The sequence below is a fragment of the Theropithecus gelada genome, chromosome 1 (genome assembly GCF_003255815.1).
Source record: "Theropithecus gelada isolate Dixy chromosome 1, Tgel_1.0, whole genome shotgun sequence".
Lineage (NCBI taxonomy): Eukaryota > Metazoa > Chordata > Mammalia > Primates > Cercopithecidae > Theropithecus > Theropithecus gelada.
Window position 1 is genome coordinate 206,940,152 of NC_037668.1, and position 25,573 is coordinate 206,965,724.

General features: G+C 39.1%; 1 protein-coding gene and 1 pseudogene across 1 annotated transcript in view; both read right to left on the reverse strand.

Moving 5' to 3' along the window:
• Positions 1–25,573, reverse strand: part of PCNX2 (pecanex 2) — a 311,805-nt gene that overhangs the window by 121,897 nt on the left and 164,335 nt on the right. The window lies entirely within an intron of this gene.
• On the reverse strand, positions 21,339–21,685 carry LOC112634802 (annotated as a pseudogene).

Here is a 25,573-nt window from a genome sequence, read left to right on the forward strand (position 1 = left end):
TTCCATGTCCATAAAGAGCAAATTATAAAAATCTTCATTTACAGTGTTGGGAAAAAGCAAAGAGAGTTTGCCTTCTGCCTGCTGTAGAGTAGATAAAAATCTGTCATCCATGATACACCAAAACCTCAAGTCCTCATAATACAGAGCAGTGGGATTTAAATTTAAACTATTCCAGTAGGGTGAAAATTTAAAAACAAGAAACTAACATAAAAGGTAGTGGAGGATGATAAAACTTCCTCACAGGAGTAAATGCATGAGATCCTTTTTTTTTTTTTTTGGCTCCCACGAGTGACAACACACAACATTTGTCTTTCTGAGCCTGGTTTATCTCACTTAACATAATGTCCTCCAGTTCCAATCGTGTTGTTGCAAACTGACAAGATTTTATTCTGTTTTATGATTGAATAAATTCCACTGTGTATATATACACAGTTTATTTATCCATTCCTCTGCTGATGGGGACTGAGGTTGATTCCATATTTTGGCTGTTGTGAATAGTGCTATCATAAACATGGGAGCACAGATATCTTTTTAATATGGCGATTTCTTCTCTTTTGGATAGATAGCCAGCCTTGGCATGGCCAGACCACATTTCAGTTCTAGTTTTAGCTTTTTGAGGACCCTGCATACTGTTTTCCATAGTGACTGTATTCATTTGCATACCCACCAACAGGGTATAAGTGTTTCCCTTTCTCCCCATACTTGCTAGACTTTGTAACTTTCAGATAACAGTCATTTTAACTGGGGTGAGATATCTCATTGTGGTTTTGAGTTTTACTTCTCTGATGATTAGTGATGTTGAGCACTTCTTCATTGACTTGTTGCCCATTTGTACGTCTTCTTTTGAGAAATGTCTATTCAGATCTTTTGCCCATTTTAAAATTATTATTAATTTTTTTTGCTATTTAGTTGTTTTAGTTCCTTATATATTTTGGTTATTAATCCCTTGTCAGTTGAATATTTTGCAAAGATTTATCTCTCATTTTGGGGGTTGTCTCTTCACTTTGTTTATTCTTTCCTTTGCTGTGCAGAAGCTTTTCAGCTTGATATAATCCCATTTCCCAATTTTGGCCTTTGTTGTCTGTGCTTTTGAGGCCTTACTCAATAAATTTTTGCCCAGACCAATGTCCTGAAGCATTTCCCCAGTGTTTTCTTCTAGTATTAGTTGTTTCATAGTTTCAGGTCTTATATTTAAGTCATTAATCTACTTTGATTTGAGTTTTGTGTATGCTGAGAGATAGGATGAAACTAGATGTTTCATCCCTCTGAATACACATATCCAGTTTTTCCAGCATCATTTATTATGTTTTTAAGTTTTTAATTTTTGTGAGTGCATGGTAGGTGTACATATTTATTGGATACACGAGATATTTTGGTATAGGCATGCAATACGTAACAATCACATCATGGTAAATTGGGTATCTACCTCAAGCATGTATCCTTTGTGTTATAAATAATCCAGTTATATTCTTTTAGTTACTTTTAAATGTACAATTAATTTATTATTGACTACTGTCTCCTTGTTATGCTATCAAACTCTAGGTATTATTCACTTTTTCTATTTTTTTAATACCAATGAACCATCACCACCTCCTCCCAATGTGCCCTTACTACCCCCAACCCAGCCTCTGGTAACCATCCTTCTATTCTCTGTCTCTAAGAGTTCAATTGTTTTGATTTTTACATCCCACAAAGAGATGAGAATATATGATGTTTGTCTTTCTGTGCCCAGCTTTTTTTACTTAAAATAATGACCTCCAGTTCCATCCATGTTGTTGCAAATGATAGAATTCTTTTTTATGGCTGAATAGTACTCCATTGTGTATAAGTACCACACTTTAAAAAATCCATTTACCTATTGATGGACACCTCGGTTGCTTCCAAATCTTGGCTATCGTGAATAGTGCTGCAACAAACAAAGGAGTGCAGACATTTCTTCAACATACTGATTTCCCTTCTTTGGGGGCGTATAGCCAGCAGTGGGATTGCTGGATCATATGGAAACTCTATTTTTAGTTTTTTGAGGAACTTCCAAACTGTTGTCCATAGTGGTTTACTAATTAACATTCCCACCAATAATGCACAAGGGTTCTCATTTCTCCACATCCTCACCAGCATCTGTTATCACCTGACTTTTGGATAAAAGCCAGGAGATGCTGATGCTGCCAATCTGGGGACCACATATTGCAAATCATTGCACTAAAGGGCTAGAAGCACAGTATTCAATTTTCAAAGCACTAGAGGAAAAAAAGTTCCAAAAAAGTTCATTTTGTTTAACAGATGGTAAGAAAGAAAAGGTGGAGAGCCAAAGTAAAAGCATCATGAACATAAAGCCAACAAAAAATACCATGGTAGAAAAAGTCCAAACATATCAGTAATCTCAGCAAATGTAAATAGATAAAATTTGCCTATCAAAATACAGACTCTCAGTCTGCCTTAAAAATTAAAATCTTGTTAGATTTAGAAGAAATATTAAAGTCACCTAAAACTTTTAGGTAAAATAATGTTAAAAAATATTAATACATTTTTACCAAAATAAAGTTTCCTTATCTCTTTTAATAGTAAGCAAAATATTGAGGCTTTTACTCAAAATAGAATAAATGGCAGTACATAATGATGAAAGGAGAGTGTCACCAGGAAGATAAAATAATTGAAATATATACACTTGGCCATGTAGTCTCAAAAATATCTGAAGTAAAAATGGGTAGAATTATAAGGGAAGATTAATAAATCTATAATCATAGGGGAAGATTTTAAGATACCTAGCTCAGAAAATGACAGTTCAATTAGACAATAAATAAGCATATGAAACATTTGACCAACAGAATTAACAAGCTTCATCTAAGAGATATGAGTATTAGAATTTTAAAACCAACCAAAAAAATATAATTTTCAGACATAGGTACATTTACAACAATTGATGCCTTACTAAAGTACAAAAGCAGTCTGATCCATGCCAAAAATTAATATCATGCACACTGTTTTGTAATTAAATTAGAAGTCAATAATAAAAAGGTGGCAAAATAATAATTGTAATAATCACAATCCTTTGGATTTGCATGTAATAAAAACAATGGAAATAACAGTTAAGAATAAATTATAATGAAAAGTAGACCATATTTTAAAATGAATGACAATGAAAAGCAGTAGTACCAATTAGAACTTTTAGAACCTAGGTAAAGCAATCTGTAGGGGAGAAGATATTGCCTTAAAATGTGCATCTTAGAAAAGCTTCACAGTCCATGTTAGCAGGCTATTTCCTAATGTAAAAATTTGACAAGGATATTATGAGAAAGAGAATATATTCTTATCTATGAATATAAACGAAAAAAACTCTGAATGAAATATTTACAAAATGAATCAATAAATGTATAAGAACACATCATCATCAAATTTGGTCCACTTTATAATGATATAGTATTAGGAAAAAATGTTAATGTAATGCACAAAATTGAGAAAGTAAAAAAGAAAAACTGTATGTTGCTCAATTGGTGCAGAAAGGATGTAAAAAATGAATTCAACACCCATTCATAAACATCCCTTACAAACTAGTCATAAAAGAGTTATTTTTAAACCTCATAGAGGATACCAGAGCTATATGGCAATAAACACCGTACTTAGCAATAGAATCTCAGGATTATTCAGACAAGAGGCATCAAGCAAGATGAATCTGATTAACCTAAAATAGAAGAGTGAAAAGAAAATTACTAAGGGAGACTAAAATATAAGCAGAGAGGAAGGAACCTGGGGTAATAGTTTATCATCTGTGAAGTAGAGTTTGGGAAATTTTAACTAAGAAGAAAAACAGAAACAATGCAGGGATGACATTATCCAGCAGGAGTAGGCTACTTAGGCAAGTAAATGTGGCATTAATAAAGGAAATGCAACAAACCCTGATTCTTTGATTAGCCGACCTCATGCAGCCAGACACATTCAGACCCTTAAGAGAACACAATAGACAGAAAACATTATTTTAAGGTCATATTTCATGACTGCTAATTAGCATATCCATAAATGCAAATGAAGTAGACATTGCACATTGAAATTTTACAATCTACCAAGATGTAGGAATGCACAAAATTCAAAGGTCTCCTTTGGACCCCTGAGAATTCAGAACTAAATGTAATTCTGGGTCTATGTGTTCCTGCATGTGTTGGGATATGGAGCTTTAGGTTAAGGATGTATGGGGAGGTGGGCCGTTGAGGAAGGAAGCAAGGGTGGACTTCAATAAGGAAGAAACAGGAGATAATGAAAGTGACTGATGAGGGAGAGATGCTTTTGTTCTCTAAGTATCCTGCTAATTTCACCTTGGAGTGAAGTGGTAGAAATGACACAGTTTATGCACACATTCTGTCTTCCTTTTCAATTTCCTGCTTCTTTAATTCCATGTTAGTCTTCCTGTAACTATTCCATATATGAAACAGCTTCTCCGTCTTTGAACTGTATTCTATTTAGCTCTCTCTTCCTTGTGGAGAAGCAGCTTCCTGGATTCTGCTTTTGGGAGCTTCCTCTCCTCCTTTTTTATTTGAGATGGAGTCTCGCCCAGTCTGGAGTGCAGTGATGCAATCTTGGCTCACTGCAACCTCTGCCTCCCAGGTTCAAGCGATTCTCCTGCCTCAGCCTCCTTAATAGCCGGGACTGCAGGCACGTGCCACCACACCCAGCTAACTTTTTGTGTTTTTAGTAGAGACGGAGTTTCACTGTATTAGTCAGGATGGTCTTGATCTCCTGACCTCGTGATCTGCCTGCCTCGGTTTCCCAAAGTGCTGGGATTACAGGCTTCCTCCCTCTTAAAGGTCTGTTATAATCTTGTGTGTAGCGAATCCTGCCCTTGGGAAACAGGTATGACAGTCAAGTTCATTCACCTCCTATCAGGATACACGCTGCTTGCTTTTACCCACATGGTATTTCAGCAAGATAAACAATGTTAATGTATGAGCTATAAGGCAACGTTTTGTAATGCCCTCCTGTCCCTCGAATCTCCTGCATACCTCTCTGGATATCTAACTTGCACATTGTCCTGAGGTTTTTCTATTTGTAATAACATTTCATCAATCTAGTATATACAGGAATGAGATGGTTCATGTAGTGATTTTTCCATGTAACTGAATCTTTCCCTTATAAACACTGAAACTTTCCACATTTATGCTTTTTAAATCAAAATAATATGAGTTCACTTTTAAAAAAGTACAGAATTACACAAAGTGTACAGTGAAAGTTTCTGTTACCTGCTTTACTCTGACCTAACTTCCAGTACCAATCACAGTTAATGACTATTTGAGCAGTTATCCTTCCTGCATTTTCTGCATGTGAACATGTACTATACACACACAGACACAAACACGCACAGCCTTTTTTTTTTTTTTTTTTTTTTGAGACGGAGTCTCGCTCTGTTGCCCAGGCTGGAGTGCAGTGGCCGGATCTCAGCTCACTTCAAGCTCTGCCTCCCGGGGTTACGCCATTCTCCTGCCTCAGCCTCCCGAGTAGCTGGGACTACAGGCGCCCGCCACCTCGCCTGGCTAGTTTTTTGTATTTTTTAGTAGAGACGGGGTTTCACCGTGTTAGCCACCATGGTCTCGATCTCATGACCTCGTGATCCGCCCGTCTCAGCCTCCCAAAGTGCTGGGATTACAGGCTTGAGCCACCGTGCCCGGCCTACACAGCCTTTTTATTTAACTTGAATTAACAAGGTTGGGTGCAGTTTGCAGTCCCAGCTACTCAGAAGACTGAGGAGGAATCACTCGAGCCCTGGCGATCCAGGCTGCAGTGAGCTGTGATCAAGTCACTCCATTCCAGCCTGGGTGACAGAGACCTTGACTCATAAAAACAAAGAGCCCTGCTAACATTGTTTGTCCTAGGTAAGGCTATGTCTCAATCACGATCCACACTTGGACATTCCAGCTATGTGAAGCAGTGTAGTTTCAATTTTGAGTTGTATTTTTGACATTTGACAACAGAAACCTCTAATATACCAAATTTCATGTAAAATTAACATACTTCAAAAGGCTTCTGGTTTCTTCTCTGGGATATACAAAGCTGTAAAGCATGTTTCTTTCATCCTTACAATGAAAAAAAAAAAAACCCCCCACAAACTTCAAATATGTGACTTTTCTAAAACTCTCATTATAGAACTGAGTTGTAGAGCAGACAGCTCTTAGAGGCACGTGAACCAGAACAACTGCCTCTTGAATAGGAGCTGGGTAAAATGAGGCTGAAACCTACTGGGCTGCATTCCCAGACACTTAAGGCACTCTAAGTCACAGGATGAGATAGGAAGTTGGCACCAATTACAGGTCATAAAGACTTTGCTGATAAAACAGGTTGAGGTAAAGAAGCCGGCCAAAACCCACGAGAACCAAGATGGGGATGAGCGTGACCTCTGTAGTCCTCACTACTACACTCCCACCAGCGCCACGACAGTTTACAAATGCCATGGCAACGTCAGGAAGTTACCCTATATGGTCTAAAAAGGGGAGGCATGAATACTCCTTTTATAGCATATACTCAAGAAATAACCATAGAAATGGGCCACCAGCAGCCTTCTGGGCTGCGCTGTCTGTGGGGTAGCCATTCTTTTATTCCTTTACTTTCTTAATAAACTTGCTTTCACTGTCTACTGCAGACTCACCCTAAATTCTTTCTTGCGCGAGATCCAAGAATCCTCCTTTGGGGTCTGGATTGGGAATCCTTTCCTGTACCACAGCTAGTCCAGAATCTAAGGAGAGGAAGATACCTTCAAGGGGAAAAGAGACAACAAGCGCTCACTCACCTAGGGCAGATGCAGCCAAAGCTGGGGGGAAGATTGTGGCCGGTGGAGTTGACGAGTTGGTGAACATAGCTACGTGTGGGCTGGTGGGACAGTGTGAAGCCTCAAGGAGCCATAGAAATTGCTGGCTCTTTCTCTCAGAATTCTACAGGGTGTTCACAGAAAAGACTGGTGGGCACCCTAAGAACATGTCTGATGTGGCACAGACCTGAAGGGAGAAACGGCAGACATGCACAGGAGTGCGCGGCTCTGCCAGGCCCTTCCCCCATATCTCCGATGGAACAAAAATTGTCATCTCTGGAGGAAAGGTCAATAAATGCTGTTGTCTTTAGGGCACTGATGAAAACTCACTGCAGCTGCGGGGAAGGGATTGTTTAAAAACAAGAAACCCTCCTTCTGAGGAAGGGGCAGGAACGCCTGCTGGGCCCAGGATTACAGATGGGGGAGAGGGAGGAAAGCTGAGGACACATCCCTGAGACCAAGGGGTTTCATTAGAAAATTAATCAGAATGTCCTCCGTGTCCCACCCCCTGCCACCAAGGTAACATGTTGCAAGTTAAGAGTAAAACGTATACCAATGGGAGAGGGACAGGGAAAGGTATAAGAGCACGCAGCCACTCTGAGGTGCAGCCTGAAAGCTGGGGACCCAGCAGATTTCATTCTGGCAATCCCGCCTCACTCTCCAACCTGAACACGAGTTATCCCTCCAGGAATCCAGGGTCCACGATGCCCTGAGGATAACCACAGCAACAACGAAGCGCAACACTGTCCCACTCCCCAGTGAGATTCATTCAACTCCTCCCCCCATATCAGAAGTCTAGCGAAGGAAATGTATGTTCATTTTCAGGCATAAAAACTATTTACCTCAGTCTCTATGGGCCTCCACAAAACATTCAGCTGTCAACCAAAAATTATGAGGCACACAAAAGGGCAAGAAAAAAATTTCACTCCTAGAAGATAAAGCCATAATCAAAGAAAGACTCAGAGATGACACATAGAGTGGAACGATCTGATAGGGGATTTAAAAGAACTGTGATTAATATGTTAAGGGCTGTACTGGAAAACAACGCAGGATGAAAGGTTGAATGCGTAATCTCCGCAGAGAAATGGAAACTATAAAATAAAAAGTCAAGTGCAAATGATAGAAGTGAAAAACACAGTCACAGATATAGAAGGCTTTCTTTCCACAGGTTCATCACACTGGACACAGTTGAGGAAATCATCAGTGAACATGAAGACGGGTCAGCAGCAATGGCCCACACAAAAACACAAAACACAACTGAGTTCAAAACTGAAACATTACTGAGTATCTAAAACCCTCAGAGCAATACCAAATTGTCTAACATAGGCATGCTTTGAACCTCAGAAAGAGAAGAGGAAGAGGGAAGAACAAAAGAAATATTGAATAAATAATAGCCAAAAATTTCCAAAATGATAGACAGCAAACCACAGATTCAGAAGATCAGGCAGGGAGCAGTGGCTCACGCCTGTAATCCCAGATCTTTGCGAGGCCCAGGTGGGAAGATCACCTGAGGTTGGGAGAAACCCCATCTCTACTAAAAATATAAAAATTTGCTGGGTGGTTGTGGCCCACGCCTGTAATCCCAACTACTCAGGAGACTGAGGCAGGAGAATCACTTGAACCCATGAGGCAGAGGTTACAGTGAGCTGAGATGGTGCCACCGCACTCCAGCCTGAAGACAGAGGGAGACTCTGTCTCACAGAAAAAAAAAAAAAAAAAAAGGAAGATCAGATAGTACCAAGGAGCATAAATATACAAATGAACAAATGAATAAATAAATAACAAAACCACATGCAACAACTGCTGGAAACAAAAGACATACACTCAAACTGCTGAAAACAGATGACAAAAAGAAAATCTTGAAGGCAGCCAGAAAAAAGACACACTCCACAGAGAAGAACAAAGGTGAGCCCTGCAAAAGACTCCTCAGAAAACATGCAAGCCAGCAGGTCGTAGAGGGACATCCATAAAGTGCTAAGGTGGTTGGGAGAACTGCCATCTTGTGGAACTATCAACATAGAATTCCATTCCCAGCGAAAATCTATTTCAAAAATGTAAGAGAACTACTTTCTCATGCAAACAAAACTGACAGAATGCCTTGCCAACAGACCTACACTCAAGAGCTGTTCCAGAAAGTTCTTCAGGCAGAAGAAAAATAATGTAGGTCAGAAACTTGGATCTACACAAAGATATAGAACATTGGGAATGAAATAAAGAAAATCATGTTTAGAAATTTTTAACTGCTCTGAAAGAGCAATTTTGCTCTAAAGCAAGAATAGTAAACAATGGATTGTGTGTTCTTAGCATATGTAAAAATAAGTATATGACAATAATAGCACGAAGGATGGGAAGGAGAAATGTTAAAGTTCCTTACACTACATATAAAGTGGTATAATATTATTTAAATTTAATATTATTGAAATTTAATATTATTTAAATTTAATATATATTTAAATTTACATTATTTAAATAGTATACCACTTTCTGTGTAGTGTAACGACACCACACATATACCTTTAAAGGCAGATACTGATGAATTAACTTTTATATTCCTAATATAAGAGAAGGACTTTTAAACGGCACAAATAATATGTCAGTAGAAGAAATGAAATGGAATAAAGAAGTAGTTCAAAGTGACATCCCCTCAAAGTTTATCCTGTTATCCTTCTTTCCACTGTCCTAATCACGTCTCTTTCTAGAGACTCTTAAAATATTTGATATATAATTTTTTATCACACGGAAAGTTGTACAGAATCTTGGCAGCAAGAACGGGCGTTGGAGCCAGACAGACCCAGGTTCTGATGTTAGGTCTGCCTCTTACTAGTTGCGAGATGGGTTTCAGTCCACTGAGCCTCAGTTTTCTCATCTGCACAGCAGACTGGTAATGCTACCTACCTCAGAAATTTATTGTGAAGATTGAATGAGATCATCCATGTACATATTTAGCTTAAGAACAAGAACACTGTAGGTACATTCAGGTTGTTTTACTGGTTGCACTTATGAGATTGTTTCGAAATTATTTATTTATTTTTCATTTTTTAATTTTTTGAGACAGAATCTTGCCCTGTTGTCCAGGCTGGAGTGAAGTGGCATAATCATGGTTCACTGCAGCCTCAACCTCCCAGGCTCAAGCGATCACCCCACCTCAGCCTCCCAAGTAGCTCTCCAAGAAGCACCACCACACTTAGCTAATTTTTGAATTTTTTGTAGAGATGGGGTCTCCTTATGTTGTCCAGGCTAGTCTCGAATGGCTGAGCTCAAGCGATCCACCCACCTCGGCCACCCAAAGTGCTGGGGTCACAGTCATGAGCCACCACACCCAACCCCAAATTAGTTTTTATATGTCTATCTCTCCGGCATCCCCCATTAGAATGCACTGTCATTGGCAGCAGACACTGGTATTATTTACAGTTTTACTTTTATCTTCTAGAAGATTTGTAGGCTCATAGTAGGTATTTCAGTAAATGCTTTTCAGAAAGTGAAACAAGTGACTGAAGGCCTCAGGTGTTGTCCCAGTTCATCAAGCTAACGGGCTACAGGAGCTTGGGTTCGATGGAATTTTTCCTATTGCTTCATGATTCTCATTTACGTGTCAGATCTTCATAAATGTCACTGCTTTTTTGGGTAAGACAGGTATTTATCCTCTCTTCTTCCCTGGATGTTTCAAATTTGTATAGTAACCATCTCAGTCTCATTCATAGCCTTTCTTCACCTAAGGTAGAAACACCATGGTTTGGACCACTCAAAGTACTTCCAAAACTGCCAGTTCAAGGAAAGAAAGAATGGGAAAATCTGTGACCTTGAAGATCTTGTCCTAAATATGAGCACTTGGTACAGAATTGAAATCTGCAGGTTCTAAATGTACATCCTATAAAACAATACGCCTACAGCCAGCACAGGAAGGCAGATGCCAGTGGTCAGCCTTGCAAGGAAAAGGCTTCCTTGGCTCTTCACCAGATTGAGTTCTCTATTCTGGAAGCATTTTAAGAAGGGCCTTTCAGAGGGCACTCCCAGGTGCTGAATGAGGAAGGTTTTCAAAATTCTTTCAGCAAGTGAGTCTAGAGTTGTCACCTGTCTTGAATTCCCTGAAGCCACTCAAGCAGCCTTTGTCCCTTAAGCACATCTTACTTCCCTGCTCCTTAGAAGATTCACCAGCTCTGGCTCTTCAGTTCTATTAATGAAGGCACATCACTGCCCGGAGGGACTGCAGCATTTAACCAGTGAGCAGGCTCCTTCAGCAGAGAATGATGCAAACTTTTTAAAAAGATGGGCGTTCGTAAACACTTCTTTGATGTATTAGCAGGGATAAATGTGCCTGTGTACATCTTTGAACAATATAACTAACTTCACATATTTATTATAGTATACTTTGGCATGAGAATTAAGCAAAAATGAAGAAAAAAATCTTCAGTCTTGCATGCTAGGCTTGATGTCCCAAATAGGGAGAAAAAGCTGACTCTTACTTTGAAGTAAGAGGAGTTGCTAGCATGTATTTCAGCCCCTCCCATGAGATGAACGGCAGTAACTTACAGGGGTTGAGTTAAGGGAAATCATCCTCGTTCTGTGTGGGTGTTGTCCTAGGGAGCAGAAGACAAAAAAGTGGATGCGTTAGGCTGTAAATCTTTGACTAAGGGAGGTGTAGGGTCTGTGCAGGCACTTTCCTGCAATTACACAACACAACACTAAGAATGCAGCCACAGGCTGTGGTCACAATGCAGTGAGCTGGCCAGTTGGGTGACATCAGCTTGTCATCCCCAGGGTAGATTTACAGCTAGAAGCAGATTGTGGTTTATTCTTCTTGGTTTTGCAAGAGGGACTCTGATGACTAGACAGCGCAGAGGAACAAACTCACAGTGCAGGAGCCAGCTCTACTGGCCCTGTGCTAATTCCCCACTGTGAACAGGACAGCAGGCAGCAGCTAGACAGCTGAACAAGATTCATAAGAAGCCAAGAAAATCAAAACATACACCTTGAGAAGCCAGAGGAGGAACTCTAAGTAATCCATATGCTTAGTCTAAAAGCCTTTCTTCTCCCCTTACTCCCTTCCCCCATCACTGTGAGTCAGCATGTCTCTAGAATAATAAAACGCCACCCAACCACTGCATCCAAGCTAAGAGTTTATTTCTCAAAAAAGAGTTTTCCATCTTGGAAGCTCTCAAATGAATTCAATCAATATGTGCTGAGGAATTATTATGAACCTGCCTCTTGTTAGATGTTGCATAAGGTAAGAAAGAAAGAAATACACCAGTGGTCTCATCACTGAGGCATTTCCGGTCTTCCTGGGAACACACATGCACCAGAGGTGCGTTCTTTGTTTTCAGGCATAGTGCAAAGTTTGTGAAATTCTTTCCCTGAACCATCCTGGGTGGCAGCTGACAGTGAAAATGTATCCCTGAAAGCCCAGAAAATGTGTTTTGCCTATGCAGTGGCTGCATGGAGCTTCTGGCAAACCAGTCTTTACTCCTCAGCCTGTGCAGACTCGAATAGCACTGAATTCAAGTCAGCCGCTGTAAGTGACTTAGGATATGTTAGTGAACAGTCATTGTAAAAGACCAATATTCAACATTCCAGAGTTTTATTTCATATCTACTCTGTGCCTGACTGTGTTCTGCAAATTGGGGTTCTATCAGTAACCAAAAGAGACAAAGATCTTTTGCTTCAGGGAACTTAACATCATAGTGGGAGAGACTATAATATCATAACAATTATAAAGTATGTCGTAAGATGATGAAGGCCATGACAAAAAGGTAAAAAGTAATGTAAGTACATAAAAGGGTGAAAGGATTGGAAAGCTGGGGTGGACGGTGAAGTAGGGTAAAATTACAATATGAAACTGAGTGGGCAAGGCAAACCTGACTGAAAAGGTGAGATCTGAGCAAAGGCTCGAGAGAGGATCAAGTCCAGTGGAAATCAAGGGAGAAGCATTTAAAGACAAAGGAAACAGAGCATGGAGTCTCCAGTGGCGGCACGTCTGGCATAGTGGAGGAACTGCCAGTCTACCTGGGTTGGGCATGAGGAAGAACAGAAGAGGAGGTCAGAGTAGGAACAGAGACCAGTTGGTGCTGGGCCAGTGTCACGGGTTAGACTTTTACTCTGTATGAAGTCATGAGTCATTACAGGGTTTTGGACAGAGAAGGTACAAAATCTGGCTTGTGATTTGAAAGAAAGACTTGAGAGACGTTTGGTTTCTGCTGTGGCATGTAAAGAGCTTGGAAGTTATTTTTACAGGAAGCAGCAGCTGGATAAACAGAAAACTGATGGCGCGTCTCGACCCATCAGATCACTGATATTGCAGCAGTCACTGCCACTCTGGACTATGGAGCGACAGGAGCATCCAGAAAGTCACAACGGAGATTAGCTTCTGTGGGGCAAAAGCTGCTGTGGCCATAAACTCCTAGGAACATTTAAACGATAATTTTCATGAAGTGCTACAGGCTGAGGGTGGCCGAGCATGAGATTAAGAAACTCACGGGCACTATGGTCTTAGGGAAGGGCCTATACTTTCAGGGGTTTTACTTCCAGAAACCCCACTAGGTTCTCATGGTGAAGATCAAGAAACATCCCCTCACAGCTCTAGTAGGAGGTGGGAAAGATTAAACAACGCAAAACACACAAGCTTATCCTCCAAAGCACAGCACTGTGCAGGAGCCGATCCCACTTGGGAGAAAGAACTTCCTTCCACAACAGTTTACTCCAGTTTATCTCACTGGAAAGAGGAAGGGAGGAAGAAACATAGTCATTGGGGGTCAGGGCTTCAAGGAAATACATTGAGACTACTACAACCAGGGAAGGAAGTAGAGGGCATTTAAAAAAAAAAAAGTTTACCACTTTGGAAACATTTGTGAAGGTCACAGCCTGGAGACACAGGCCCAATTAAAAATAGATTTAATTGGAAGATAATAGAATGCTCCCCCTACCCCACATCTTACCAGCACACCAACAGGAACTCAATATAATAACACTAGATCACAGATAACAGAGCTACAAGACATAAACTGTTGCTGAGGAGAAGCTTCAAGGGAAACCAAAAGTCAAGATGAGACAAAAATAAGGACACTAGAAAAATTGGAAGCCTCTGAGATCCACAGCTAAAGTAACACTAAACATGGCCTAACTCTTAGAGTAACATAAATTCTCACACCAAATGCTTTCTTACCTCAGTTTCTGTTACCTGATACAACAGGTTCAACTTTCAACAAAAGATTAAGGGCATAGCAAAAGGCAAGAAAAAACATAGTTTAAAGAATTAAAGAGCCAGCAAGCCTCAGAACCAGAGTCAAACATAATATAGATGTTAGAATTATCATACAGGAGATATAAGAAAACTATGATTAGTATCTTGAGAGTTCTTGTGGAAAATGTAGTTCAAATAATCCATGGAAACAAGAAAGAAGATAAAGAAAAAACAAAGTGAAAACAGCAACAACAAAAAAGGCAAACATAAACACTACCACATCAATAATTATATTAAATGAAATGGTCTAAATATACTAAAGACAAATATTGGCAGAATGGAATAACAACCATAACTCAATTATATGCTGCCTATGTAATGATATGAACAGTTTGAAAGCAAAAGGATGAGAAAATATGTATTATGTGAATATCAACCAAAAACAGGAGCAGTGACATCATTAGCAAATAAACCTCCGAGAAAGCAAAGAAATGACCAGAAAAGACATTATGTAATGATAAAAGGATCAATCCCCCAAGACCTACCAATCCTAAATGTGTATATAGCAAACAACAGAAATGCAAAATATGTGAAGCAGAAACTGATAGAACTGAAAGAAAAAACAGACAAATCACAATTATGATTGGAAACTTTAACACATCACTCTCAACAGTTGATAGAATAATTAGACAGAAGAAAATAAAAATACAGCAGAACTCAACAACATTATAATGCAACAGGATATGATCAACTTTTACTGAATACTTCACCTAAGAACAGGAGAACGCACAGTCTTTTTAAGTGTTCATGGACAGATACAAAGATAGACCATATACTAGGCTACACACACACAAACACATAGACACCAAAATAAACAAAAAACCTCAACAAAATGAAAAGAAATGAAATCATACAGTGTACTCAGACCATAAAGAAATCAACCTAGAAATGAATAATATAAAGATAACACATATCCAAACCCTCGGAAAATGACACACTTCTAAATAATTCATGGATCAAAGAAGAAGTCTTAAGGGAAACAAGAAAAATACATTGAATTGAATGAAAGTGAATGTATAACACTTCAAAATCTGTGGAGCACAGCTAAAGCAGTGCACAGAAGGAAATTTATAGCACTAAATGCATACATTAGAAAAGAAGAAAAGTCTCAAATTGATAACAATATCCCACCTCAAGAGCCTCCCCAAAAAAGAAGAGCAAAATAAATCCCAAGCAAGAGAAGAAAATAATAAAGATAAAAGCAGAAATCTATGAAATTATAAATAAGACAAAAATAAAATCAATGAAACAAAGAGTTAGCTCTTTGAAAAGATCAATAAAATTAAGAAATCCCTAGAAAGACTGACAAAGAAAAACACAAATTAATAATATCAGGAGTGAAATAGGAGGTATCGCTAAGGAATATGCAGATGTAGAAAGGGCAGTAAGGGGATACTATGAACAACAACACATAGTACAACAGAACAATAGTAAATTTGTCAATTTAGAAGAAACAGATCATTTCCAAAACACGGCTATCAGAAAACCCAATATGGAATAGGTAATTTGAATATCCCTACAAGTATTATGGAAATTTAACTTATACATTTAAAAACTCCCTCAAAATATTCTCCAGACCAGATGGTTTAATTGGAGAATTCTAACAAATGTTTAAAGAATTAATGCTAATTCCACAAAATCTCTCCAGAAAATAGGAGAGGAAGGGACACTACAATTCATTTTATGAAGTCAGTATTACCCTGATACCAAAACCAGACAAAGACAATACACACAAAAGACCACAACCCCCGGTCGGGAGCAATGGCTCACGCCTGTAATCCAGCACTTTGGGAGGCTGAGGTGGGCAGATCACGAGGTCAGGAGAACCAGACCATCCTGGCTAACATGGTGAAACTCCGTCTGTACTAACAATACAAAAAATTAGCCGTACTCAGGAGACTGAGGCAGGAGAATGGCATGAACCCGGGAGGCGGAGCTTGCAGTGAGCCAAGATGGTGCCACTGGACTCCTGCCTGGGCGACAGAGCGAGACACCGTCCAAAAAAAAAAAAAAGACCACAACCCCATACACAAAAATATAGGTCAATATCTCTCCTGATATAGACCAAAATTTTTAACAAGATATTAACAAATAGCATTCATAAACATTTAAGAAGAATTATGGACCATAACCAAATGGGTTTTGTTTCAGGGATGCAAGGTTGGTTTAATTTTCAAAAATCGATCAATGTAATAAAAATCACAGAGTTACATCATCCAATATAGGAAAAGCATTTGACAAAATGGAACTTTCGTTTATGTAAAACTGCTTAGAAAAATAGGAATAGAAGGGGAACTTTCTCGACTGGATAAAGATCTACAAAAAACTACAACTTACTCATACTTAATGGTGAAAGTTGTATGCCTTCTTTCTAATGTCCGGAAGAAGGTAGGGATCTACTCTCACCACTCTTATTTGACATAGTGCTGGAGGTGTTAGCTAGTGCAATAAGACTGGAAAAGGAAGTAAAATGTGAACAGATCAGAAAGGAAGAAATAAAATGATCCTTACCTACAGATGGCATGGTTACCTACAGAGAAAATCCCAAGGCACGTACAAAAACAAAAAACAAACAAACAACAAACAAACAAAAAAACCCTCCCCAAACTAGTAAGTAAATTCAGGCTTACAAAAATCTATTGTATCTCTATATGCCAGCAATGAAAGCATACATTCTGAAATTGAACATACAATTCAATTCATAGCCACTCAAAAAAAGGATTATGTAAGTTGTAAATCTAACAAAACTTGTGCGGAATTTATAAGCTAAAAGTTAAAAACCTCTAATGAAAGAAATCAAAAGATAAATAAATGGCTACTGTAGTTACAGATTGGAAGACTCCACATAGAAAAGATGTCAATTCTCTCTAAACTGATATAGAAGTTTAAAGCAATTCCTATTGAAAGCTCAGCAAGTATGTTTTTTTATAGATGCAGTAAAAATTAACCTAAAATTTACAGGAAAGGCAAAGGTAACTAGAACAGCAAAAACAATGTTGGGGAAAAATAAAGTGGGAAGAATCCATCTACCCAATTTCAACTCTTTCAGTACAACTAAAGTAATCAAGACTTCTTGGTATTGGTGGAGGAATAAATGGATGGGTCAATAGAATAAAATATAGCACTCAGAAATATACTCACACAAACATGAGCAACTGATTTTGACCAAGGTGCAAAAGCAATTAGAGGAAGGAAAGACAGTCATTTCAACAAATGATGCTGGAATAATTAGATATAAATAGGCAAAAAAGTTAAAAGCAAACAACCCTTTACCTAAGTATCATAACTTATATTAGCTCAATAAAGATCACAGACTTAAGTATAAAATGAAAAGTATAAAACTTTTAGGAAAAAAAGGCCGGGCGCGGTGGCTCACACCTGTAATCTCAACACTTTGGGAGGGCAAGGTGGGCGGATCACAAAGTCAGGAGATCAAGACCATCCTGGCTAACATGGTGAAATCCCGTCTCTACTAAAAATTAAAAAAAAAAAAAAAATATTAGCCTGGCGTGGTGGCGGGCACCTGTAGTCCCAGCTACTCGGGAGGCTGAGGCAGGAGAATGGCGTGAACCCAGGAGGCGGAGCTTGCAGTGAGCAGAGATCCTGCCACTGCACTCCAGCCTGGGTGACAGAGTGAGACTCTTGTCTCAAAAAACAAAAAACAAAAAAAATGGTTTAGGAAAAAAAATAAAAATAAAAACAGGAGAAAATCTTGGGGTCTAGAACTAGGCAAAGAGATTTTTGTACTTCACACAAAATTATGATGAATAAAAGAAATTATTGATAAATTAGACTTCACTGAAATTAAAACTTTTTGTGCTGTGAAAGACCCTATTAAGAGAAGGAAAAGACAAGCTACAGAGTGGGAGAAAATATTTGCAGATGACATATCTAACAAGGGAATCAAATCTAGAGTATATAGGGCTGGGCACAATGGCTCATGCCTGTAATCCCAGCACTTTGGGAGGCTGAGGCAGGCAGATCACCTGAGGTCAGGAGTTTGAGACCAGCCTGGCCAACATAGTAAAACCCTGTCTCTACTAAAACTACAAAAATTAGCCAGGCATGGTGGCATGCGCCTGTAGTCCCAGCTACTCAGGAGGCTGAGGCAGGAGAATCTCTTGAACCCAGGAGGCAGAGGTTGCAGTGAGCCGAGATCATGCCACTGCACTCTAGCCTGGGAGACAGAGTGAGACTCCATTTCAAAAAAAAAAAAAAAAAAAAAAAAAAGAAAGAAAGAAAGAAAGAGAAAAAAGAAAAAAAAAATAGAGTATATAAAGAATTCTCAAGATTAAACAGTAAAAACCCAAACAATCCAATCTAGATCATACAAAAACTCTATGAAGTCAGTTTACAGAAGAATATATACAAATGGAGAATAAGCACCTAAACAATATTCCACATCACTAATCTTTATGAAAATGTAAATTAAAACCACAATGAGATATAATTATACACCCATCAGAGTGGTTAAAATAAAATAGTGAGAATATAAAATGCTGACAAGGATGCAGAGAAAATGAATCACTCATGCATTCCTGGTGGAAATATAAAATGGTATAGCCACTCTGGCATTTTCCTTAAAAATTTAGCATGGAACTACCTACGACAATGAAAAGTAATGAATTACTGATTTCCACAACAACCTAGATGAATAATATTGTGTGAAAAAATCTTAGAAAAGTGAGTGAAAAAGACAATCCCCAAAAGTTATATATTGTATGATTCCACTTACATAACAGTCTTGAAACATCAAAAGTATAGTTACAAACATGACAGATATTAATTTAACTATATCAACAACCAATTTAAATGTGAATGGTCTAAATACACAAATTAAGAAGTGTTAGAGTAGATTTAAAAACAACAACAACAACAACAACAAAATTTTTTTTTAAAAAGAGCCAACTACCAACTATAAGTTTGGTACAAAGAAATTAAACAAAAAGATTCAGAACAAAGTGTCTGGGAACTAATAAGTCAGCATAGAAAGGCTGCCCTATACGAAGTCAATAAACAAAAGTCAACTGCTTTCTCATATGCTAGCAAGGAACAACTGGAGTTTAAAATTAAAAAAAAAAAAATACACCCTCCACAGTAGCACCAAATAAGACAAAATATGTGTGTGTAAATATAATAAAATACATGCAGTATCTATATATATATAGATATATATATTATATTTCTATAAACCTATAGAAATCTGAAGAAAGAAACCAAAGACTATCTAAATAAATGGAATAATATTTCATGTTCACAGACTGGAAGATTGAATATTGTTAAAACTTGATCTACAGATCCAGCATTCAAAATCCTAACAAGACATTTTGCAGATCTAGAGAACTGATTCTAAAATTTGTATGAAAGGCAAAATAACAATAAACAAACATAGAATAGCCAACACAATATTGAAGAAGAAAAACAAAGTTGAAAAAATCACACTATTTCAAAGCTCACTATAAAATGATAGTTATCAAGACAACATGGTACTAGCAAAATAGAAACACATATTAATTGAGCAAAACAACTCAAGAAATAGACCCATTCAAATACGGTCAAGTAATTGGTGTTAAAGGCATAAAAGAAAGGCAATTCTATGGAGCAGAAGGTTCTAGAACCAATCCCCCACAGATACCAACGGGTGACTGTACATGCGTATTGGAATTGAACAGTTAACAAAATAAATGACAAATGGTAGAAGCTAAGTTTCTCACTATTGGAATGGAAAGTTACAGTAAACAAGGGGAAAAGGCTAGAATGATCCATGTAGTAATGGATTAGATTTGAAAACATCAATTTGAACTCATGTTTAGTTTAATGCCGATACAGGTGGTTACAGACATACAGACATATTTCTAGACATGTGTATATATGGATGATATACACACATGTATTTCCTTGCTCTTTCAGCTGAGAATGCCTAGATGCAATGACACCCCAGTATCAATAAGTACATCTAGTACCCAGATCAATACTGTTCTCCAATAAAATAGAACAGGGCTTCCTAGAGAAATAGCTTATTCTAGGACTGGGACGGGAAGTATGTGAGGATGAACCTAGATCATCCTGTAGTGACAGAAAGTTAGAAAGTACACAAAATACACACACACACACACAGAGCGGGGGCGGGGGAGAGAGAGAGAAGTGGGATTATACCACAGAAGCTGCCAACTGAAGAGCTCCAAGTAGCCAAAGTTTAAAAAATTTGGGAGACAAGATAAATATTAGATTATAACCCAAGTATAAAATAAATATTTGAGCCCATACTGATACGAATGAATGAATTTGTCTCTTTAGACAAATCTCCTGTGCAGAAGAATTCAAATAATTTAGGTACTTTCCCCCAAAGGAAGTGAAATATAACTTCCCATTCCTTCAATGTGGGCTGTGCATAGTGGCTTTCTTCCAAAGAATATAGGATGGAAAAGAGGACAAAAGGGTAAATTGCAGTGGAAAAAGTTTATGAACAATACTTAAGCCAGTTAATCATGCTTAACATTAATGGTAATATGATGATTCATGTTAATATTATAAATCTTTTTTTTGTTTTGTTTTGTTTTTTTTGAGACGTAGTTTCGCTTTTGTTGCCCAGGCTGGAGTACAATGGCACCATCTTGGCTCACTGCAACCTCTGCCTCCTGGGTTCAGGTGATTCTCCTGCCTCTGCTTCCCAAGTAGCTGGGATTACAGGAGGCCGCCACCATGCCTGGCTAATTTTTTGTAGTTAGTAGAGACGGGTTTCACCATGTTGGTCAGACCGGTCTCGAACTCCTGACCTCAGGTGATCCACCCACCTCAGCCTCCCAAAGTGCTGGGATTACAGGCATGCACTACTGTGCCTGGCCATAAATCTTTAATATAATGTGATGAGAATGATACTTGACCTACATGGTTTTCCTCCCAAAAACACATAACCCTAATATAAATACGAGGAAAGGATCAGACAAATCCCAGTCGAGGGATAGTCTGTAAAATACCTGATCAGTACTCCTCAAAACTGTCAAGTCATCACAAACATGGAAAACATGAGAAACTATCACAGCCAAGAGGAGCCTAAGGAAGCAGGATAACTCAATGTATTCTGAATGGGACCCTCCAACATGGAAAGGACATTAGACAAAACTCAGGATGTCTGAATAAAGTATGAACTTTAATAGTAACACACTATTTGGGCTCATTAATTATGACAAATGTACCATACAAATGTAAGATATCAGTAACAGGGAAACAGGGTGTGGGGTATATGGGAATTCTCCATACTATCTTCATGTCTTTTCTGTAAATCTAGAATTATTCCTCTCTCTCTCTATATATATATTTTTTAAATGAAAGGCCTCACATATTTATTACTGAACCCAGTCAACCAACGCATTCACAATAGATTCAGAGAGGAAAACACGTCGAACTCTCCAGAGAGTGGTGACATTTTCAGTTTGATACGGTAATGTCATCGTGACCTTCAGACAGCACAAATATGTGTGCCATCTCATGTGCAATTCCTTATAGACCCAGCTTGGTTCTTCTCCAATGTCTCCTTTGGAGTTGTACCTGATTTTATCTCCAGTTTTCATCTGAATTCACTGGGGAATGGGACGATTTTGCTTTTGTTTCTTGGCCAGGAATTGCTTAATCTTGAAAGTCTTGTGAGAAGACACGGTGAGAAGCGGAGGCAAGAACACACCACGATGGCGGAGAAAGGAAAAAGAGGGGCCAAAATATATTTTAAAAAAAAAAAAAAATCTGACCGGGCACGGTGGCTCACGCCTGTAATCCCAACACTTTTGGAGGCAGAGGTGGGCGGATCACGAGGTCAGGAGTTCAAGACGAGCCCAGCCACCATGGTGAAACCCCCATCTCTACTAAAAAAATACAAAAATTAGCTGGGCGTGGTGGTGGGTGCCTGTAATCCCAACTACTCGGGAGGCTGAGGCAGGAGAATCACTTGAACCCGGGAGGCAGAGGTGGCAGTGAGCCGAGATTGTGCCATTGCACTCCAGCCTGGGTGACACGAGCAAGACTCTGTCTCAAAAAAAAAAAAAAAAAAAANTTTTTTTTGAGACAGAGTCTTGCTCGTGTCACCCAGGCTGGAGTGCAATGGCACAATCTCGGCTCACTGCCACCTCTGCCTCCCGGGTTCAAGTGATTCTCCTGCCTCAGCCTCCCGAGTAGTTGGGATTACAGGCACCCACCACCACGCCCAGCTAATTTTTGTATTTTTTTAGTAGAGATGGGGGTTTCACCATGGTGGCTGGGCTTGGTGGTGGGTGCCTGTAATCCCAACTACTCGGGAGGCTGAGGCAGGAGAATCACTTGAACCCGGGAGGCAGAGGTGGCAGTGAGCCGAGATTGTGCCATTGCACTCCAGCCTGGGTGACACGAGCAAGACTCTGTCTCAAAAAAAAAAAAAAAAAAAATCTTCTTGTAATATGAATGCAAATGAAAGACAGTTGTGTCTATCACAGCTAAGTGGAATGCTTAATGATTTGATGAAGGCAAATCTCTAAAGACAATGCTGTGGACCTAGATATGAATGAGAAGAGATTTGGGAAGAAAGAAAATGTGGACTACTTTCAGACTGTTTGACAAAAACCTTTAACATCTCAATCCAAGTAGAATAAAAAACAGAAATGGAAATTGAACACCCTAGAAAATGTATCATGGGCATAGTTCACTGAAAAAGACCATATAGTCATTTTGTAGATTCCCACTCAAAGGGAAGTCCTTGCCCTCCATCAGAATACTGGTAATGGAAGTTAATGTGTAAGTTTTTAAGTTATTATAATAAAGACAAGTACAGAGGTATCATTTATTATTTCTTGCTTAATTTTTTTCAATTAACCAACCAACCACCTGCCAGGTTTAGTTGAATATAAAGTTTCCACTGTACTGGTCCTTCTTCTCCTCATTCTCATTCTCGTTTTCTCTCTCATTATTTCTTTGTTATCCATACTTTCAAATGACAACCAAGCAGCTGGTATGTAATCCAGACAAATTTTCCATAGAAAGCTGTAGACAATTTAAGTTTTATCAGAGCAAATGTACTTTCTTAAGGATAGGATGCCGTAGGGTATGAAGAACACTAGGCCTTATGGATTGAAGTTATTATGAGGGTTAGTCTTATCCAACAGAGAACAAACTGTGAAATGACCTTACTGAAAATTCCAGGATTATGAAAAAGATCAATAAATCTGACAAGTCCATTCTTCAGCACAGTGAGGGAAAGCGAGCTAAAAATAAACTGAAAATGGAGCATGAATCAAAACTATCTCACCAAAAACATAATGTAGGGATGCTATGACCACCATCTTATTTCAGGATAATGAGAATTAGTCCACATACTGACCTTGTGAAGGAGATGGGTGCAGATGTTATCATCCAGAAACTTGGAGGAAGCAGAGGGAAACACACTAAGATTAATGGCACCAGAGGAAATAACATTTGTTGTTCACGGTTTTCCTGGCTAGGAATGCCTAAGGACTCAGTTCTGGTACTAAAAGTGTCAATGCTTGCATTTTAAATGTAGAGATGGCGTCATTACGTCATTAAGTGCACATTGCAGACTAGTCTTTGCATCACACATATTTAGCATGCTTATTCCTGCAAGGGCAATGGACTAAATCCTTCACAGGTAACAAAAACATCATGTTTAACACCATTCACCTCTTCTGGACCAATAAAGAATCAACAGCCCTAAAGTGGTTGTGACTATCGAGTTTTCCGTGAAAGACAGCCTCACTGAACAACATATAACAAAGTTCCCAAACACCCACATTTAAATACACTGACCTGTGATCAATGAACATACTTGGTCATTTACAAATAGGTATTGAGACCTCACCCTACTAAGGGCACTAAAGAAAGCACAGAGGATACAAAGAAGGAAGAACGGAGTACCTGACCTTGAAGAACTCACTCTAACGGTGTCAGGACTACTGTGCTGTCAACCTAACCAGTGGCTTCTCTGTTGCTAAATCTAGTAGTGGCATTTCAGTGTTGAGCTTTGATTTCTGAAGGCTCTGGCATTGCTGAACTATTCCTTCTTTCTTAAAACTGTTTTCTTTCTCGCTTTCTATTATACTGTACTTAATTTTGTTTCATGGGTCATTTCTCAATCTTTTGTTACATCCTTTTTTCTCTATCTGTTTCTTAAATGCGGGTCATCCCTGTTGGTAGCAATATGTGTTTTGGAACGATTCTCTACTGAGACCCTTTCAAGAGCATCATCTTGACCCAGCAAGTCCAATCCCAGCGGTCTGTGCTTCTAAAACACTCACAGGCACCATTATGTTAAACATGACCTTCTGTGTAGTCCAATGCAGTGGCCACCTGCCACTTCCATCTGCTTCCCTTGACTTCCAGTCCCTGTGGTTTGGTTGAAATTCCAGGGGTGGGCAGGCAGTCCAGGACTCATCAGCTAGGGAACCCATATCCCTCCTGCCATTGTACCTAGTTCAAGAATGAACATGTGACACAAAATGTCGATAAGACTTCTCCCCTACTCCAAGACTTTGGCTGAAACTATCAAGAAAGATACTCTTTCTTTTGGGTGAAGATTATTAGTCATAAGAATGCTATAAATGTAGAACTGCTAGTGACCATAATTACCACCACGCAGAGACAGCAAGTCTAACTATAAAGTCAACAGATGGGAGAGAAGGAGAAATAAAAACAGAACTTCAATGCCATCATTAATGCCTTTGGGTCATTCAATAAGTTATGTAAACTGTTAAATTCTCTTTTGTCAGCTGGGCACAGTGGCTCACGCCTGTAATCCCAGCACTTTGGGAGGCTGAGATAGGCAGATCACCTGCGGTCAGGAGTTCAAGACCAGCCTGGCCAACACGGTGAAACCCCGTCTGTACTAAAAATACAAAAATTAGCCAGGTGTGGTGGCAGGCACCTGTAATCCCAGCTACCCAGGAGGCTGAGACAGGAGAATCACTGGAAGTTGGAAGGCAGAGGTTGTAGTGAGCCGAGATCACGCCACTGCACTCTAGCTTGGGTGACAGAGCAAGACTCCGTCTTAAAAAAAAATCCTTTTCCCAAAAATGTCTTTCTCTTTTTATTATTCCCTAATCTAGTTAATGACACCCCCTTTCATCTAGTCACTGAAGTATGCTGAGAGCTCTCCCAGAGGCGGCTTTCACCCGCAGTGCACTCTCTCCCGAATCTATCTGGTCACTAAACGTAATCAACTCTCTCTCAAATGCTTCCTGAATTTGTTCCCTCCTTCCCCTCACTTCTGCCACCTCGGTTCAAGTCCTCATGAGTTGCTTGGATGACTGCAATAATTTCCTATTCAGTTCCAAGACTCCATGCCTTCTCATCATTTATTCAATTCCACAAAGGGATATTTCCAAAATGCAATTCTGATCTGTTTTTCCTCTGCTTAACAGCCATCAGCCGAAGTAGGAATGAAGTCCACACTCTGTAGCATGGCATGCTGGGTCCTTCGAGATCCATCTCACGGACACCTCTGGGTTCATCTCTTACTTTCCCAACCATCCACTCCCCTTTCCAGGTTTTCACACTTCCCAAATATCTCGTGGTTT